Source organism: Chiloscyllium punctatum, chromosome 37, assembly GCF_047496795.1.
Source record: "Chiloscyllium punctatum isolate Juve2018m chromosome 37, sChiPun1.3, whole genome shotgun sequence".
In the NCBI taxonomy this organism is placed as follows: domain Eukaryota; kingdom Metazoa; phylum Chordata; class Chondrichthyes; order Orectolobiformes; family Hemiscylliidae; genus Chiloscyllium; species Chiloscyllium punctatum.
The window spans coordinates 57,650,734-57,668,590 of record NC_092775.1 but is presented as its reverse complement, the minus strand read 5'-3'; positions in this window follow the sequence as shown (position 1 = coordinate 57,668,590).

The following is a 17,857-nucleotide window of genomic DNA, read 5'->3' as shown; positions in this document are numbered from 1 at the left end:
GGTTACAGTCAGTCCCCAAACTCTGTTCCAGGTACAGTCCATCGCCACACTCTATCCCGAGCACAGTCCGTCGCTACACTCTGACCCAAGTACAGTCAGTCCCCACATCGGTCCCGGTTACCGTCAGTCCCCACACACAGTCCCGACTACAGTCAATCCCCGGACTCAGTCCTGGTTACAGTCAGTCTCCACACTCCGTCCCGGATACAGTCAGTCCCCACACTCTGTCCCGGTTACACTCAGTCCCCACACTCCGTCCCGACTACAGTCAGTCCCCACACTCTGTCCCGGCTACAGACAGTCCCCGCTCTCAGTCCCGACTACAGTCAGTCCCCACACTCCGTCCCAGGTACAGTCAGTCCCCTCACTACGTCCCGACTACAGTCAGTCACCACACTCTGTCCAGACTACAGACAGTCCCCGCACTCCGTCCCGACTACAGTCAGTCCCCACACTCCGACCCAGTTACAGTCAGTCCCGACACTCCCACCCGGTAACAGTCAGTCCCCACACTCCAGTCCGGTAACAGTCATTCCCCACACTCCGTTACGGTTACAGTCAGTCCCCACACTCTGTCCCGGGTACAGTCAGTCCCCACACTCCAGCCCGGTAACAGTCATTCCCCACACTCCGTTACAGTTACAGTCAGTCCCCACACTCCGTCCCAAATACAGTCAGTCCCCACACTCCGTCCTGGTTACAGTCAGTCTCAACACTCTGTCCCAGGTACAGTCAGTCCCCACACTCCATCCCGACTACAGACAGTCCCCGCACTCCTTCCCGGTTACAGTCAGTCCCCACACTCCGTCCCGACAACAGTCAGTCCCCACACTCTCTCCCGACTACAGTCAGTCCCCACACTCTGTCCAGACTACAGACAGTCCCCGCACTCCGTCCCGACTACAGTCAGTCCCCACAATCCGACCCAGTTACAGTCAGTCCCCACACTCCGTCCTGGTTACAGTCAGTCCCCAAACTCTGTTCCAGGTACAGTCCATCGCCACACTCTATCCCGAGCACAGTCCGTCGCTACACTCTGACCCAAGTACAGTCAGTCCCCACATCGGTCCCGGTTACCGTCAGTCCCCACACACAGTCCCGACTACAGTCAATCCCCGGACTCAGTCCTGGTTACAGTCAGTCTCCACACTCCGTCCCGGATACAGTCAGTCCCCACACTCTGTCCCGGTTACACTCAGTCCCCACACTCCGTCCCGACTACAGTCAGTCCCCACACTCTGTCCCGGCTACAGACAGTCCCCGCTCTCAGTCCCGACTACAGTCAGTCCCCACACTCCGTCCCAGGTACAGTCAGTCCCCTCACTACGTCCCGACTACAGTCAGTCACCACACTCTGTCCAGACTACAGACAGTCCCCGCACTCCGTCCCGACTACAGTCAGTCCCCACACTCCGACCCAGTTACAGTCAGTCCCCACACTCCGTCCTGGTTACAATCAGTTACAATACACTGTCCCGGGTACAGTCAGTACCAATACTCCCTCCCTTGTACAGTCAGCCTCTACACTCCGTCCCGACTACAGTCAGTCCCCACACTCCGACCCAGTTACAGTCAGTCCCCACACTCTGTCCTGGTTACAATCAGTTACAATACACTGTCCCGGGTACAGTCAGTACCAATACTCCCTCCCTTGTACAGTCAGCCTCTACACTCCGTCCTGAGTACAGTCAGTCCCCACACTCCATCCTGGTTACAGTCAGTCCCCAAACTCTGTTCCAGGTACAGTGCATCGCCACACTCTATCCCGAGCACAGTCCGTCGCTACACTCTGACCCAAGTACAGTCAGTCCCCACATCGGTCCCGGTTACAGTCAGTCCCCACACACAGCCCCGACTACAGTCAATCCCCGCACTCAGTCCCGGTTACAGTCAGTCTCCACACTCCGTCCCGGATACAGTCAGTCCCCACACTCCGTCCCGGTTACAGTCAGTCCCCACACTCCGTCCTGGTTAGAGTCAGTCCCCACACTCCGTCCCGGATACAGTCAGTCCCCACACACAGCCCCGACTACAGTCAATCCCCGCACTCAGTCCCGGTTACAGTCAGTCTCCACACTCCGTCCCGGATACAGTCAGTCCCCACACTCCGTCCCGACTACAGTCAGTCCCCGCACTCCGTCCCGGTTACAGTCAGTCCCCACACTCCGTCCCGGTTACAGTCAGTCCCCACACTCCATCCTGGTTACAGTCAGTCCCCAAACTCTGTTCCAGGTACAGTGCATCGCCACACTCTATCCCGAGCACAGTCCGTCGCTACACTCTGACCCAAGTACAGTCAGTCCCCACATCGGTCCCGGTTACAGTCAGTCCCCACACACAGTCCCGGGTACAGTCAGTCCCCAAACTCCAGCCCGGTAACAGTCAGTCCCCACACTCCGTCCCAACTACAGTCAGTCCCCACACTCCGTCCTGGTTACAGTCAGTCTCAACACTCTGTCCCAGGTACAGTCAGTCCCCACACTCCATCCCGACTACAGACAGTCCCCGCACTCCTTCCCGGTTACAGTCAGTCCCCACACTCCGTCCCGACAACAGTCAGTCCCCACACTCTCTCCCGACTACAGTCAGTCCCCACACTCTGTCCAGACTACAGACAGTCCCCGCACTCCGTCCCGACTACAGTCAGTCCCCACAATCCGACCCAGTTACAGTCAGTCCCCACACTCCGTCCTGGTTACAGTCAGTCCCCAAACTCTGTTCCAGGTACAGTCCATCGCCACACTCTATCCCGAGCACAGTCCGTCGCTACACTCTGACCCAAGTACAGTCAGTCCCCACATCGGTCCCGGTTACCGTCAGTCCCCACACACAGTCCCGACTACAGTCAATCCCCGGACTCAGTCCTGGTTACAGTCAGTCTCCACACTCCGTCCCGGATACAGTCAGTCCCCACACTCTGTCCCGGTTACACTCAGTCCCCACACTCCGTCCCGACTACAGTCAGTCCCCACACTCTGTCCCGGCTACAGACAGTCCCCGCTCTCAGTCCCGACTACAGTCAGTCCCCACACTCCGTCCCAGGTACAGTCAGTCCCCTCACTACGTCCCGACTACAGTCAGTCACCACACTCTGTCCAGACTACAGACAGTCCCCGCACTCCGTCCCGACTACAGTCAGTCCCCACACTCCGACCCAGTTACAGTCAGTCCCCACACTCCGTCCTGGTTACAATCAGTTACAATACACTGTCCCGGGTACAGTCAGTACCAATACTCCCTCCCTTGTACAGTCAGCCTCTACACTCCGTCCCGACTACAGTCAGTCCCCACACTCCGACCCAGTTACAGTCAGTCCCCACACTCCGTCCTGGTTACAATCAGTTACAATACACTGTCCCGGGTACAGTCAGTACCAATACTCCCTCCCTTGTACAGTCAGCCTCTACACTCCGTCCTGAGTACAGTCAGTCCCCACACTCCATCCTGGTTACAGTCAGTCCCCAAACTCTGTTCCAGGTACAGTGCATCGCCACACTCTATCCCGAGCACAGTCCGTCGCTACACTCTGACCCAAGTACAGTCAGTCCCCACATCGGTCCCGGTTACAGTCAGTCCCCACACACAGCCCCGACTACAGTCAATCCCCGCACTCAGTCCCGGTTACAGTCGGTCTCCACACTCCGTCCCGGATACAGTCAGTCCCCACACTCCGTCCCGGTTACAGTCAGTCCCCACACTCCGTCCTGGTTAGAGTCAGTCCCCACACTCCGTCCCGGATACAGTCAGTCCCCACACTCCGTCCCGACTACAGTCAGTCCCCGCACTCCGTCCCGGTTACAGTCAGTCCCCACACTCCGTCCCGGTTACAGTCAGTCCCCACACTCCATCCTGGTTACAGTCAGTCCCCAAACTCTGTTCCAGGTACAGTGCATCGCCACACTCTATCCCGAATACAGTCCGTCGCTACACTCTGACCCAAGTACAGTCAGTCCCCACATCGGTCCCGGTTACAGTCAGTCCCCACACACAGTCCCGGGTACAGTCAGTCCCCAAACTCCAGCCCGGTAACAGTCAGTCCCCACACTCCGTCCCAACTACAGTCAGTCCCCACACTCCGTCCTGGTTACAGTCAGTCTCAACACTCTGTCCCAGGTACAGTCAGTCCCCACACTCCATCCCGACTACAGACAGTCCCCGCACTCCTTCCCGGTTACAGTCAGTCCCCACACTCCGTCCCAACAACAGTCAGTCCCCACACTCTCTCCCGACTACAGTCAGTCCCCACATTCTGTCCAGACTACAGACAGTCCCCGCACTCCGTCCTGACTACAGTCAGTCCCCACAATCCGACCCAGTTACAGTCAGTCCCCACACTCCGTCCTGGTTACAGTCAGTCCCCAAACTCTGTTCCAGGTACAGTCCATCGCCACACTCTATCCCGAGCACAGTCCGTCGCTACACTCTGACCCAAGTACAGTCAGTCCCCACATCGGTCCCGGTTACCGTCAGTCCCCACACACAGTCCCGACTACAGTCAATCCCCGGACTCAGTCCTGGTTACAGTCAGTCTCCACACTCTGTCCCGGATACAGTCAGTCCCCACACTCTGTCCCGGTTACACTCAGTCCCCACACTCCGTCCCGACTACAGTCAGTCCCCACACTCTGTCCCGGCTACAGACAGTCCCCGCTCTCAGTCCCGACTACAGTCAGTCCCCACACTCCGTCCCAGGTACAGTCAGTCCCCTCACTACGTCCCGACTACAGTCAGTCACCACACTCTGTCCAGACTACAGACAGTCCCCGCACTCCGTCCCGACTACAGTCAGTCCCCACACTCCGACCCAGTTACAGTCAGTCCCCACACTCCGTCCTGGTTACAATCAGTTACAATACACTGTCCCGGGTACAGTCAGTACCAATACTCCCTCCCTTGTACAGTCAGCCTCTACACTCCGTCCCGACTACAGTCAGTCCCCACACTCCGACCCAGTTACAGTCAGTCCCCACACTCCGTCCTGGTTACAATCAGTTACAATACACTGTCCCGGGTACAGTCAGTACCAATACTCCCTCCCTTGTACAGTCAGCCTCTACACTCCGTCCTGAGTACAGTCAGTCCCCACACTCCATCCTGGTTACAGTCAGTCCCCAAACTCTGTTCCAGGTACAGTGCATCGCCACACTCTATCCCGAGCACAGTCCGTCGCTACACTCTGACCCAAGTACAGTCAGTCCCCACATCGGTCCCGGTTACAGTCAGTCCCCACACACAGTCCCGACTACAGTCAATCCCCGCACTCAGTCCCGGTTACAGTCAGTCTCCACACTCCGTCCCGGATACAGTCAGTCCCCACACTCCGTCCCGGTTACAGTCAGTCCCCACACTCCGTCCTGGTTAGAGTCAGTCCCCACACTCCGTCCCGGATACAGTCAGTCCCCACACTCCGTCCCGACTACAGTCAGTCCCCGCACTCCGTCCCGGTTACAGTCAGTCCCCACACTCCGTCCCGGTTACAGTCAGTCCCCACACTCCGTCCTGGTTAGAGTCAGTCCCCACACTCCGTACCGACTACAGTCAGTCCCCGCACTCCGTCCCGGTTACAGTCAGTCCCCACACTCCGTTCTGGGTACAGTCGATCGCCACAATCTATCGCGAGTACAGTCAGTCTCCACACTCGGTCTCGGGTACAGTCAGTACCCAACTCTGTCCTGGTTAAAGTCAGTCACCACACTCCGTCCTGGTTACAGTCAGTCCCCACACTCCGTCCCAACTACAGTCAGACCCCACACTCCGTCCCGGGTACAGTCAGTCTCTCAATCTGTCCCAGGTACAGTCGGTCTCCACACTCCAGCCCAGTAACAGTCAGTCCCGACACTCCCACCCGGTAACAGTCAGTCCCCACACTCTAGCCCGGTAACAGTCATTCCCCACACTCCGTTACGGTTACAGTCAGTTCCCACACTCCGTCCCGGGTACAGTCAGTCCCCACACTCCGTTATGGTTACAGTCAGTCCCCACACTCCGTCCCGACTACAGACAGTCCCCGCACTCCGTCCCGGTTACAGTCAGTCCCCACACTCCGTCCTGGTTACAGTCAGTCTCCACACTCCGTCCCGGTTACAGTCAGTCCCCACACTCCGTCCCGGTTACAGTCAGTCCCCACACTCCGTCCTGGTTACAGTCAGTCTCCACACTCTGTCCCGGCTACAGACAGTCCCCGCTCTCAGTCCCGACTACAGTCAGTCCCCACACTCCGTCCCAGGTACAGTCAGTCCCCTCACTACGTCCCGACTACAGTCAGTCACCACACTCCGTCCTGACTACAGTCAGTCCCCACACTCCGTCCCGACTACAGTCAGTCCCCACACTCCGTCCTGGTTACAGTCAGTCTCAACACTCTGTCCCAGGTACAGTCAGTCCCCACACTCCGTCCTGGTTACAATCAGACCATTCACTCCGTCCTGGTTACAGTCAGTCCCCACACTCCGTCCCGACTACAGTCAGTCCCCACACTCCGTCCCGACTACAGTCAGTCCCCACACTCTGTCCAGACTACAGACAGTCCCCGCACTCCGTCCCGACTACAGTCAGTCCCCACACTCCGACCCAGTTACAGTCAGTCCCCACACTCCGTCCTGGTTACAATCAGTTACAATACACTGTCCCGGGTACAGTCAGTACCAATACTCCCTCCCTTGTACAGTCAGCCTCTACACTCCGTCCCGACTACAGTCAGTCCCCACACTCCGACCCAGTTACAGTCAGTCCCCACACTCCGTCCTGGTTACAATCAGTTACAATACACTGTCCCGGGTACAGTCAGTACCAATACTCCCTCCCTTGTACAGTCAGCCTCTACACTCCGTCCCGACTACAGTCAGTCCCCGCACTCCATCCCGGTTACAGTCAGTCCCCACACTCCGTCCCGGTTACAGTCAGTCCCCACACTCCGTCCTGGTTAGAGTCAGTCCCCACACTCCGTCCCGACTACAGTCAGTACCCGCACTCCGTCCCGGTTACAGTCAGTCCCCACACTCCGTTCTGGGTACAGTCGATCGCCACAATCTATCGCGAGTACAGTCAGTGTCCACACTCGGTCTCGGGTACAGTCAGTACCCAACTCTGTCCTGGTTAAAGTCAGTCACCACACTCCGTCCTGGTTACAGTCAGTCCCCACACTCCGTCCCAACTACAGTCAGACCCCACACTCCGTCCCGGGTACAGTCAGTCTCTCAATCTGTCCCAGGTACAGTCGGTCTCCACACTCCAGCCCAGTAACAGTCAGTCCCGACACTCCCACCCGGTAACAGTCAGTCCCCACACTCCGTCCCGGGTACAGTCAGTCCCCACACTCCGTTATGGTTACAGTCAGTCCCCACACTCCGTCCCGACTACAGACAGTCCCCGCACTCCGTCCCGGTTACAGTCAGTCCCCACACTCCGTCCTGGTTACAGTCAGTCTCCACACTCCGTCCCGGTTACAGTCAGTCTCCACACTCTGTGCCAACTACACTCAGTCTCCACACTCTGTCCCGGTTACAGTCAGTAACCACACTCCGTCCCTGGTACAGTCAGTCCCAATACTCCCTCCTGGGTACAGTCAGCCTCTACACTCCGTCCCGAGAACAGTCAGTCCCCACACTCCATCCTGGTTACAGTCAGTCCCCAAACTCTGTTCCAGGTACAGTGCATCGCCACACTCTATCCCGAGCACAGTCCGTCGCTACACTCTGACCCAAGTACACTCAGTCCCCACACTCCGACACGGTTACAGTCAGTCCCCACACTCCGTCCCGACAACAGTCAGTCCACACACTCCGTCCCGTCTACAGTCAGTCCCCACACTCCGTCCCGGTTACAATCAGTCCCCGCACTCCGTCCCGACTACAGTCAGTCCCCACACACCGTCCCGACTACAGTCAGTCCCCACACTCCGTCACGGTTACAGTCAGTCCCCACACTCCGTCCCGGGTACAGACAGTCCCCACACTCCGTCCCGACTACAGTCAGTCCCCGAACTCCGTCCCGGTTACAGACAGTCCCTGCACTCCGTCCCGACTACCGACAGTCCCCACACTCCGTCCCGACTACAGTCAGTCCCCACACTCCATCACGACTACCGATAGTCCCCACACTCTGTCCCGGTTACAGTCAGTCCCCACACTCCGTCCCCACTACAGTCAGTCCCCGCACTCCGTCCCGGTTACAGTCAGTAATCACACTCCGTCCCTGGTACAGTCAGTCCCAATACTCCCACCTGGGTACAGTCAGCCTCCAGACTCCGTCGCGAGTACAGTCAGTCCCCACACTCCACCCCATCTACAGTCAGACCCCACACTCCGTCCCGGGTACAGTTAGTCTCTCCATCTGTCCCAGGTACAGTCAGTCTCCACACTCCGTCCCGGTTACATTCAGTCCCCACACTCCATCCCAGTTAAAGTCAGTCCCCACATTCTGTCCAGGGGTACAGTCAGACCCCACATTCCGTCCCGGTTACAGTCAGTCCCCACACTCCGTCCCGACTACAGTCAGTCCCCGCACTCCATCTCGGTTACAGACAATCTCCACACTCCGTCCTGGTTACAGTCAGTCCCCACACTCCGTCCCGAGTTCAGTCAGTCCCCACACTCCATCCTGGTTACAGTGAGTCCCCAAACTCCGTTCCGGGTACAGTCCGTCGCTACACTCTGACCAGAGTACAGTCAGTCCCCACATCGGTCCCGGGTGCAGTCAGTTCCCACACTCCGTCCCGGGTACAGTCAGTCCCAGCACTCCGTCCCGACTACAGTCAGTCCCCACACTCCGTCACGGTTACACTCAGTCCCCACACTCCGTCACGGTTACAGTCAGTCCCCACACTCCGTGCCGACTACAGTCAGTCCACACACTCTGTCCCGACTACAGTCAGTCCCCACACTCCGTCCCGGTTACAATCAGTCCCCGCACTCCGTCCCGACTACAGTCAGTCCCCACACTCCGTCCCGACTACAGTCAGTCCCCACATTCCGTCCCGGTTACAGTCAGTCTCCACACTCCGTCCCGGTTACAGTCAGTCCCCACACTCCGTCCCGGTTACAGACAGTCCCCACACTCCGTCCCAACTACAGTCAGTCCCCACACTCCATCCAAAGTACAGACAGTCCCCGCACTCCGTCCCAGTTACAGTCAGTCTCCACACTCCGTCCCGGTTACACTCAGTCCCCACACTCCGTCACGGTTACAGTCAGTCCCCACACTCCGTCCCGACTACAGTCAGTCCCCACACTCCGTTCCGACTACAGTCGATCGCCATAATCTATCCCGAGTACAGTCCGTCGCTACACTCTGACATGAGCACAGTCAGTCTCCACACTCGGTCTCCGGTACAGTCAGTCCCCGCACTCTGTCCCGGTTACAGTCAGTCCCCACACTCCGTCCTGGTTACAGTCAGTCTCAACACTCTGTCCCAGGTACAGTCAGTCCCCACACTCCGTCCCGACTACAGTCAGTCCCCACACTCCGTCCCGGTTACAGTCAGTTCCCACACTCCGTCCCAACTACAGTCAGTCCCCACACTCCATCCCGACTACAGACAGTCCCCGCACTCCTTCCCGGTTACAGTCAGTCCCCACACTCCGTCCCGACTACAGTCAGTCCCCACACTCCGACCCAGTTACAGTCAGCCCCCACACTCCCTCCTGGTTACAATCAGTCACAACACACAGTCCCGGGTACAGTCAGTACCAATACTCCCTCCCTTGTACAGTCAGCCTCTACACTCCGTCCTGAGTACAGTCAGTCCCCACACTCCATCCTTGTTACAGTCAGTCCCCAAACTCTGTTCCAGGTACAGTCCATCGCCACACTCTATCCCAAGCACAGTCCGTCGCTACACTCTGACCCAAGTACAGTCAGTCCCCACATCGGTCCCGGTTACAGTCAGTCCCCACACGCAGTCCCGACTACAGTCAATCCCCGCACTCAGTCCCGGTTACAGTCAGTCTCCACACTCCGTCCCGGATACAGTCAGTCCCCACACTCCGTCCTGGTTAGAGTCAGTCCCCACACTCCGTCCCGACTACAGTCAGTCCCCGCACTCCGTCCCGGTTACAGTCAGTCCCCACACTCCGTTCTGGGTACAGTCGATCGCCACAATCTATCGCGAGTACAGTCAGTCTCCACACTCGGTCTCGGGTACAGTCAGTACCCAACTCTGTCCTGGTTCCAGTCAGTCCTCACACTCCGTCCCGGGTACAGTCAGTCCTCACACTCCGTCCCGACTACAGTCAGTCCCCACACTCCAGCCCGGTAACAGTCATTCCCCACACTCCGTTACGGTTACAGTCCGTCCCCACACTCCGTCCCGGGTACAGTCAGTCCCCACACTCCAGCTTGGCAACAGTCAGACCCCACACCCCGCCCGGTAACAGTCAGTCCCCACACTCCGTTATGGTTACAGTCAGTCCCCACACTCCGTCCCGACTACAGACAGTCCCCGCACTCCGTCCCGGTTACAGTCAGTCCCCACACTCCGTCTTAGTTACAGTCAGTCTCCATACTCCGTCCCGGTTACAGTCAGTCTCCACACTCTGTGCCAACTACACTCAGTCTCCACACTCTGTCCCGGTTACAGTCAGTAACCACACTCCGTCCCTGGTACAGTCAGTCCCAATACTCCCTCCTGGGTACAGTCAGCCTCTACACTCCGTCCCGAGTACAGTCAGTCCCCACACTCCATTCTGGTTACAGTGAGTCCCCAAACTCCGTTCCGAGTACAGTCCGTCGCTACACTCTGACCAGAGTACAGTCAGTCCCCACATCGGTCCCGGGTACAGTCAGTCTCCACACTCTGTCCTGGGTACAGTCATTCTCCACACTCTGTCCCGGTTACAGTCATTCTCTACAGTCCGTCCCGGTTACAGTCAGTCCCCACACTCCGTCCCGACTACAGTCAGTCTCCACACTCTGTCCTGGTTAGAGTCAGTCCCCACACTCCGTCCCGACTACAGTCAGTCCCCACACTCCGTCCTGGTTAGAGTCAGTCTCCACACTCCGTCCCGGATACAGTCAGTCCCCACACTCCGTCCCGGTACAGACAGTCCCCACACTCCGTCCCAGTTACAGTCAGTCCCCACACTCCGTCCCGACTACAGTCAGTCCCCACACTCCATCCCAACTACAGTCAGTCCCCACACACATGCCCGGTAACAGTCAGTCCCCACACTCCAGCCTGGCAACAGTCAGACCCCACACCCCCGCCCGGTAACAGTCAGTCCCCACACTCCATTATGGTTACAGTCAGTCCCCACACTCTGTCCCGACTACAGTCAGTCCCCACACTCCGTTACGGTTACAGTCAGTCCCCACACTCCAGCCCAGTAACAGTCAGTCCCCACACTCCGCCCCAGTTACAGTCAGTCTCCACACTCTGTCCCGGTTACAGTCAGTAACCACACTCCGTTCCTGGTACAGTCAGTCCCAATACTCCCTCCTGGGTACAGTCAGCCTCTACACTCCGTCCCGAGTACAGTCAGTCCCCACACTCCATCCTGGTTACAGTGAGTCCCCAAACTCCGTTCCGAGTACAGTCCGTCGCTACACTCTGACCAGAGTACAGTCAGTCCCCACATCGGTCCCGGGTACAGTCAGACCACACACTCCGTCCCGGGTACATTCAGTCTCTCCATCTGTCCCAGGTACAGTCAGTCTCCACACTCCAGCCCAGTAAAAGTCAGTCCCCACACTCCGTCCCGGGTACAGTCAGTCCCCACACCCCCGCCCGGTAACAGTCAGTCCCCACACTCCGTTATGGTTACAGTCAGTCCCCACACTCCATCTCGACTACAAACAGTCCCCGTACTCCGTCCCGGTTACAGTGAGTCCCCAAACTCCGTTCCGGGTACAGTCCGTCGCTACACTCTGACCAGAGTACAGTCAGTTCCCACACTCCGTCCCGGTTACAATCAGTCCCCACACTCCGTCCCGGTTACAATCAGTCCCCGCACTCCGTCCCAGTTACACTCAGTCTCCACACTCCGTTCCGGTTACAGTCAGCCTCTACACTCTGTCCCGAGTACAGTCAGTCCCCACACTCCATCCTGGTTACAGTGAGTCCCCAAACTCCGTTCCGGGTACAGTCCGTCGCTACACTCTGACCAGAGTACAGTCAGTTCCCACACTCCGTCCCGGGTACAGTCAGACCCCACACTCCGTCCCGGGAACAGTCAGTCTCTCCATCTGTCCCTGGTACAGTTAGTCTCCACACTCCAGCCCAGTAACAGTCAGTCCCGACACTCCCACCCGGTAACAGTCAGTCCCCACACTCCAGCCCGGTAACAGTCATTCCCCACACTCCGTTACGGTTACAGTCAGTCCCCACACTCCGTCCCGACTACAGTCAGTCCCCACACTCTGTGCCAACTACACTCAGTCTCCACACTCCGTCCCGGTTACATTCAGCCTCTACGCTCCGTCCCGAGTACAGTCAGTCCCCACACTCCATCCTGGTTACAGTCAGTCCCTACACTCCGTCCCGACTACAGTTAGTCCCCACACTCCGTCCCGGTTACAATCAGTCCCCACACTCCGTCCCGGTTACAATCAGTCCCCGCACTCCGTCCCAGTTACACTCAGTCTCCACACTCCGTTCCGGTTACAGTCAGCCTCTACACTCTGTCCCGAGTACAGTCAGTCCCCACACTCCATCCTGGTTACAGTGAGTCCCCAAACTCCGTTCCGGGTACAGTCCGTCGCTACACTCTGACCAGAGTACAGTCAGTTCCCACACTCCGTCCCGGTTACAATCAGTCCCCACACTCCGTCATGGTTACAGTCAGTCCCCACACTCCGTCATGGTTACAGTCAGTTCCCACACTCCGTCCCGGTTACAATCAGTCCCCACACTCCGTCATGGTTACAATCAGTCCCCACACTCCGTCATGGTTACAGTCAGTCCCCACACTCCGTCCCGGGTATAGACAGTCCCCACACTCTGTCCCGACTACAGTCAGTCCCCGAACTCCGTCCTGGTTACAGACAGTCCCTGCACTCCGTCCCGACTACCGACAGCCCCCACACTCCGTCCCGACTACAGTCAGTCCCCACACTCTGTCCCGGTTACACTCAGTCCCCACACTCCGTCCCGACTACAGTCAGTCCCCACACTCTGTCCCGGCTACAGACAGTCCATGCACTCCGTCCCGACTACAGTCAATCTCCACACTCCGACCTGGTTACAGTCAGTCCCCTCACTACCTCCCGACTACAGTCAGTCACCACACTCCATCCTGACTACAGTCAGTCCCCACACTCCGTCCCGGGTACAGTCAGTCCCCACACTCCAGCCTGGCAACGGTCAGTCCCCATACCCCTGCCCAGTAACAGTCAGTCCCCACACACCGTCCCGGTTACAGTCAGTAACCACACTCCGTCCCTGGTACAGTCAGTCCCAATACTCCCACCTGGGTACAGTCAGCCTCTACGCTCCGTCCCGAATACAGTCAGTCCCCACACTCCATCCTGATTACAGTGAGTCCCCAAACTCCATTCCGAGTACAGTCCGTCGCTATACTCTGACCAGAGTACAGTCAGTCCCCACATCGGTCCCGGGTACAGTCAGACCCCACACTCCGTCCCGGGAACAGTCAGTCTCTCCATCTGTCCCTGGTACAGTTAGTCTCCACACTCCAGCCCAGTAACAGTCAGTCCCGACACTCCCACCCGGTAACAGTCAGTCCCCACACTCCAGCCCGGTAACAGTCATTCCCCACACTCCGTTACGGTTACAGTCAGTCCCCACACTCCATCCCGGGTACAGTCAGTCCCCACACTCCAGCCCGGTAACAGTCATTCCCCACACTCCGTTACGGTTACAGTCAGTCCCCACACTCCGTCCCGACTACAGTCAGTCCCCACACTCTGTGCCAACTACACTCAGTCTCCACACTCCGTCCCGGTTACAGTCAGCCTCTACGCTCCGTCCCGAGTACAGTCAGTCCCCACACTCCATCCTGGTTACAGTCAGTCCCTACACTCCGTCCCGACTACAGTTAGTCCCCACACTCCGTCCCGGTTACAGTCAGTCCCCACACTCCGTCCCGACTACAGTCAGTCCCCACACTCTGTCCCGGTTACACTCAGTCCCCACACTCCGTCCCGACTACAGTCAGTCCCCACACTCCGTCCCGACTACAGTCAGTCCCCACACTCTGTCCCGGTTACACTCAGTCCCCACACTCCGTCCCGACTACAGTCAGTCCCCACACTCCGTCCCGGTTACAGTCAGTCCCCACACTCCGTCCCGGTTACAGTCAGTCCCCACACTCCGTCCTGACTACAGTCAGTCCCCACACTCCGTCCCGGTTACAGTCAGTCCCCACACTCCGTCCTGACTACAGTCAGTCCCCACACTCCGTCCCGACTACAGTCAGTCCCCACACTCCGCTCTGGTTACAGTCAGTCCCCACACTCTGTCACGGTTACAGTCAGTCCCCACACTCCATCACGGTTACAGTCAGTCCCCGAACTCCGTCCCGACTACAGTCAGTACCCGAACTCCGTCCTGGTTACAGTCAGTCACCACACTCCATCCTGACTACAGTCAGTCCCCACACTCCGTCCCGGGTACAGTCAGTCCCCACACTCCAGCCTGGCAACGGTCAGTCCCCACACCCCGCCCAGTAACAGTCAGTCCCCACACACCGTCCCGGTTACAGTCAGTAACCACACTCCGTCCCTGGTACAGTCAGTCCCAATACTCCCACCTGGGTACAGTCTGCCTCTACGCTCCGTCCTGAATACAGTCAGTCCCCACACTCCATCCTGATTACAGTGAGTCCCCAAACTCCATTCCGAGTACAGTCCGTCGCTATACTCTGACCAGAGTACAGTCAGTCCCCACATCGGTCCCGGGTACAGTCAGACCCCACACTCCGTCCCGGGAACAGTCAGTCTCTCCATCTGTCCCTGGTACAGTTAGTCTCCACACTCCAGCCCAGTAACAGTCAGTCCCGACACTCCCACCCGGTAACAGTCAGTCCCCACACTCCAGCCCGGTAACAGTCATTCCCCACACTCCGTTACGGTTACAGTCAGTCCCCACACTCCGTCCCGGGTACAGTCAGTCCCCACACTCCAGCCCGGTAACAGTCATTCCCCACACTCCGTTACGGTTACAGTCAGTCCCCACACTCCGTCCCGACTACAGTCAGTCCCCACACTCCGTCCCGACTATAGACAGTCCCCGCACTCCGTCCCGGTTACAGTCAATCTCCACACTCTGTGCCAACTACACTCAGTCTCCACACTCCGTCCCGGTTATAGTCAGCCTCTACGCTCCATCCCGAGTACAGTCAGTCCCCACACTCCATCCTGGTTACAGTCAGTCCCTACACTCCGTCCCGACTACAGTTAGTCCCCACACTCCGTCCCGGTTACAGTCAACCCCACACTCCGTCCCGACTACAGTCAGTCCCCACACTCCATCACGGTTACAGTCAGTCCCCACACTCTGTCCCGGTTACACTCAGTCCCCACACTCCGTCCCGACTACAGTCAGTCCCCACACTCCGTCCCGGTTACAGTCAGTCCCCACACTCCGTCCCGGTTACAGTCAGTCCCCACACTCCGTCCTGACTACAGTCAGTCCCCACACTTTGTCCCAGTTACACTCAGTCCCCACACTCCGTCCCGACTACAGTCAGTCCCCACACTCCGTCCCGACTACAGTCAGTCCCCACACTCCGTCCCGGTTACAGTCAGTAATCACACTCCGCTCTGGTTACAATCAGTCCCCTCACTCCGTCCTGGTTACAGTCAGTCCCCACACTCTGTCACGGTTACAGTCAGTCCCCACACTCCATCACGGTTACAGTCAGTCCCCGAACTCCGTCCCGACTACAGTCAGTACCCGAACTCTGTCCCGGTTACAGACAGTCCCCACACTCCGTCCCGACTACAGTCAGTCCCCACACTCCGTCCCGGTTACAGTCATTCTCCACACTCTGTCCTGGTTACAATCAGCCCCCTCACTCCGTCCTTGTTACAGTCAGTCTCAACACTCTGTCCCAGGTACAGTCAGTCCCCACACTCCATCACGGTTACAGTCAGTCCCCACACTCTGTCACGGTTACAGTCAGTCCCCACACTCCATCACGGTTACAGTCAGTCCCCGAACTCCGTCCCGACTACAGTCAGTACCCGAACTCTGTCCCGGTTACAGACAGTCCCCACACTCCGTCCCGACTACAGTCAGTCCCCACACTCCGTCCCGGTTACAGTCAGTCCCCACACTCCGTCCTGGTTACAATCAGCCCCCTCACTCCGTCCTTGTTACAGTCAGTCTCAACACTCTGTCCCAGGTACAGTCAGTCCCCACACTCCGTCCTGGTTACAATCAGTCCCCTCACTCCATCCTGGTTACAGTCAGTCTCAACACTCTGTCCCAGGTACAGTCAAGTCCCCACACTCTGTCATGGTTACAGTCAGTCCCCACACTCCGTCCCGACTACAGTCAGTCCCCACGCTCCGTCCCAGTTACAGTCAGTCCCCACACTCCGTCCCGACTACAGTCAGTTCCCACACTCCGTCCCAACTACAGACAGCCCCCACACTCCGTCCCGGTTACAGTCAGTTCCCACACTCTGTCTCGGGTAAAGTCTGTCCTCACACTCAGCCCCGGTTACAGTCATTCTCCACACTCTGTCCCGGTTACAGTCAGTCCCCACACTCCGTCCTGGTTACAGTCAGTCCCCACACTCCGTCCTGGTTACAGTCAGTCTCAACACTCTGTCCCAGGTACAGTCAGTCCCCACACTCCAGCCCGGTAACAGTCAGTCCCCACACTCGCGCCTGGTGACAGTCAGTCCCCACACTCTGTTACGGTTACAGTCGGTCCCCGCCCTCCGTCTGTCCCGAGTAAAGTGGGACGGAGTGTGGGGACTGACTGTACCCGGGACGGAGTGTGGGGACTGACTGTACCCGGGACAGAGGGTGGGGACTGACTGTAACCGGGACGGAGTGTGGGGACTGACTGTAGCCAGGGACAGAGTGTGGAGACTGACTGGAACCGGGGCTGAGTGTGAGGTCCTGAGTACAGTCAGTCCCCACACTCTGTCCTGAGTACAGTCAGTCCCCTCACTCTGTCCTGGTTACAGTCAATCCCCACAGTCTGTCCCGGGTACAGTCAGTCCCCACACTCTGTCCCGAGTATAGCCACTCTCCACACTCTGTCCTGAGTACAGTCAGTCCCCACACTCTATCCCGGGTACAGTTAGTCCCCACACTCTGTCCCGGGTACAGTCAGTCCCCACACTCTGTCCCGAGTACAGTCAGTCCCTACATTCCATCCTGGTTACAGTCAGTTCCGACACTCCGTCCCAGGTACAGTCAGTCCCCACCCTCAGTCCTGGGTACAGCCAGTCCCCTCACTCCATCCCGAGTACAGTCAGTCCCCACCCTCCGTCCCGGGCACAGTCAGTCCCCACACTCTGTCCCGAGTACAGTCAGTCCCACACTCCGTCCCGAGTACAGTCATTCCCACATTGTCCTGAGCATTGAAAGTCTGGCTCTGTTGCGTGATAAAGACCTTTTGAAGTTCTACCCCCTCAGGAAACAATGTAAATACTCACAGATCCCTCCCACCCCAGATGTACTCCTCGCCACCCTGTTCCGTTTGGTGGACGATTTAAGTTTGAATACACGTATGAATGAATTCTATTCCCGCTGTTGTCAGACTTTTGAACAGTCTGCTCAAATGTTAATTCTGATCTCTCTCTCTGCACCTTCTCTCCGGCTGTAACACTGTATTCTGCAATTTGTTCTGTTACCCTGATGCACTTTGTATGGTACAATCTTCCTGCATAGCATGCAAAACAGCACTTTTCACTGTATGTCGGTACATGGGACAACAACAATA